A 3496-nucleotide genomic window follows, 5' to 3' on the forward strand; every position below is an offset into this window, starting at 1 on the left:
TTTAACCCACTGTGCCACCAGGGAGGGCCCAGTGCACACTCTTTTACAGGATTATGTGAACAAGAAAAAAATGTTAATTCTGTTTGAATCACCATTTCACCAGACTGTAAGAGACACTGAGTAACCTTGATTTACATACCATAGCCCAACTGCACATATACATTGGTCAAACTTCCAATGATTGTCAATCATTCTAATCTTCTTTCTGAAAAATAATCTTATGTTTCCCTTCCCTCATCATTGGCTTAATTTCATTGACATTAGTTACTTTGGATTTCCTGAAATTTACAGAGGACTTTTGAATCCCTAGTTAAACCTCTCTGATGTTCTAGGACAAGGCTTATATCTACCTCATTTTTATTTTTTAAGGTTCATTTATACAGGCACAAGCTGAGTACAGGCCAGAGGTGTGGGGGAGGAAGGGTGAGAGCATTCATCAGTGATGGTGGGGGACAAAAAAGGCAGAACTACTGAAATACACTGGGGAGCAGCAGTTATGTCTGATGTACTGTGTGGGCTTGTACTAAAGTGGCTGTCAATAACTTCATAGTGCTCAGACATAACCCCCGGCTCCACCAGGGAGACACTACCTCATGTTTAATGTTACTGCTAATAAACACTTTTGTATATACCTCACCCAACTGTGGAGTCTGAACACTATCCAGTAACTGACTCCTTGACAACTACGGGAAACAATGATAGCCAGAATACACATTCTAGATCCTGCTATTGAGAAGTCAGAACAGAAGGTACTGATGACTCACTGAGTTACTCGTCAGAGTGATATGGAGAGTCCCCCACTATCACTGATGAATGCTCTCACCCTTCCTCCCCCACACCTCTGGCCTGTACTCAGCTTGTGCCTGTATAAATAAATCTTAAAAAATAAAAATGAAGTAGATACAAGCCTTGTCCTAGGACACCAGGGAGGTTTAACTGCGGATTCAAAAGTCCTCTGTAAATTTCAGGAAGTCCAAAGTAACTAACGCCAAGGAAATGAGCAGAGGGATTGTCTCTGTCACAACACAGGTAAAAATCTTGGTATTCAGTTCAGAGAGAATAAAATACACAAATACATAGGTCTAACCTACTAAAATATTGTTAAATTATAGCATGTGTTATATATATTTCGAGTAATTACCCAGTTCAGACCAAACGAACTGCTTGGAACTGTAGAACTCAGTCCAAAAGCTTGTCATGGAGTAGATATGTCCATGAAAGCTTTTGTTACTACTTACTCAACCTACAGATTGAGAAAATAGATTTTTAGCCTAAGTTCAGTAAATGTTTGTGTGAATGACCAAATCTGATATCTATCAATTATCAACAATAGGTAGACAGACCAAAAATAATAATAATCTATTTTAAAAATAGATAAATTCATACATCTTCATTTTAAGTTTACTGTGTCTAACCAAGCATTTTGGGTCTGTTCAAGGTCGTATAGAGATTCATAAAATGAAAAACTGTTTTTGCCTTTTTCCAATCTAACTACAGGGGTCATTTTAAGTTCTTTCTTACTCCTTTTTCATTCAATGAGCCTCCAGGGCAGAAGATTGTTAGACTTTATTTCTATTAACACATAGACAACAATCACTTAACATTTTTTTTCATTCAAATACCAATTTCACAACGTTTTAATTTTCCAGAGTCTGTTTAGTCCATTTAAATGTAGATAATGAATAACAAATTGCTACGATAATTCTATTACTCTTTAACAAATATATTTATTAAGTCTATTTAAAATAGTTTAAAGTATAATGACCTTATCTTTTGTTTTCTTCCTATTCGAAATTACCACTTTCCAATCATTCCTCTGTATTACTCCTCTGTATTATTACAGATTGGAGCTTTTCAATGTTTTAACACACACTGAGTAGGTGATAAAAATCCAAGTGAAAGCATATAAAATGTATTTTGTTAACATACTCTCCATGTGTTATGTTTTAATATGTTTTCAAGGTCACCTTGAAATTGCCAGTGGAAAAAATAAATGGGAAATACTCAGTTAAAACTAATACAGCAAATTGGTCTAAAATATTGTGAAACACTTTAGCAAAAATTGAACTTCTGCATGCAAGCCATGATATTTTATACTTCAGGTTATTAATGAGTGCACTGATATGCTCAAAGGAAACATTAAATAATTGATAATCATAAAAAACATTTTAGAAAAGTAGAAAGCAGCAATTTTTAAATTAGGCCATGGTCATTAAAGCTAATACACAGCACTGTATAATTCCTGTTTATCAGTATTATGATCTATTACCTTTAATTTCTCACTAACATAAGTTAAATTTATAGTTATAAAATTATATAAGGTCATCTTATTTTTGCCTTCTGATTGTTTTATATCTCCATTGTTTTTTTCCCTCTGCCTACCTTTGCTAATTGGTGGTTATCCATGTTCACTTCAGTCTCCACTTCTGTTATGTTTTATGAGTCTGTCTACTCCACACTTTGCTTTTTGGTTGCTGTGAGAAATATATAAAACATCTCTTAGGTAAAACAGGTTTATGCTGGTCACAACTTATTTTTGTTTGCCAATAAAGTTTCCACTCTTTAATTCTTCACCGTTTATATTTTTGAGATCACCATTTACCCATTTTTTACCCTGTGACCTTAAATGACAGCAGCTATAGTTTTTGTTAACTCTTTTCCTTTAAACCTTATGCTACAGTTAACTGGTTACTAACACACAAGTAGAGTGAAAATTCTGACTGCTTATTTTTCACCTATGCCAGAGTGTTAGGTAATTTTCACATAATTTCATGTCATTGATTAGAATTCTTCATGTTCATGTGAAGAATGAATAGTTTTTGTTTAAGCACTTTATATATGTCATTCCACACTCTTCTCGTCTGTAGTTTTAACTGACAAGTTTACAGCCTCATGGGGGTGCCTTTGGTAAAGAAGCTTATTGACATTTGGGAAGCCTCAGCTAACCTTTTTTTAACTTGTGCGAGCTTCTCCCTTTCTTTTTGTAGATCACCCATTTTTCTTATATTTTCCTTTCTGATCCAGTGACTCCACTAAGGTGTCATAACTTCTCATTTTCATAGAATTTCTCTATTTGATTGTACAGACGCTCAATATTTGGTAAAGAACTCATTCTATTTAATTTTATTCTTTCAATCACTGATATGCATTTCTGAGTCTTGTTGCTTGTTGAATTTCTTCAGAAGTTATTTTGAATTTAATTTCAGATCAGTATTATTCATAGTTTAGCTGAAGATTTTTTTCCTTTTGTGATACTATGTTCCTTTATTTCTTAGTATTTAAAGACATGTACTGTTTCTTTTGTACTTGAAACTTAAGTCCTGCTTAAGGTTTTAGAGTAGCACAAAATTCTCTTGTACCCCAGTAGACACTATATCTCAAGGTGTGGTCTTTCTTTTTAGACTTACTCCTGCAGATTCATTTAGGAGCATGCTCAAGGAGTTGGCCAAAAATGGGAAGGTTGTGGACTTAGAAACTCGGGTTTTGGAGGTATTCA

The sequence above is a fragment of the Condylura cristata genome, unplaced genomic scaffold (genome assembly GCF_000260355.1).
Source record: "Condylura cristata isolate star-nosed mole 26May11 unplaced genomic scaffold, ConCri1.0 scaffold00003, whole genome shotgun sequence".
NCBI classification, from domain to species: domain Eukaryota; kingdom Metazoa; phylum Chordata; class Mammalia; order Eulipotyphla; family Talpidae; genus Condylura; species Condylura cristata.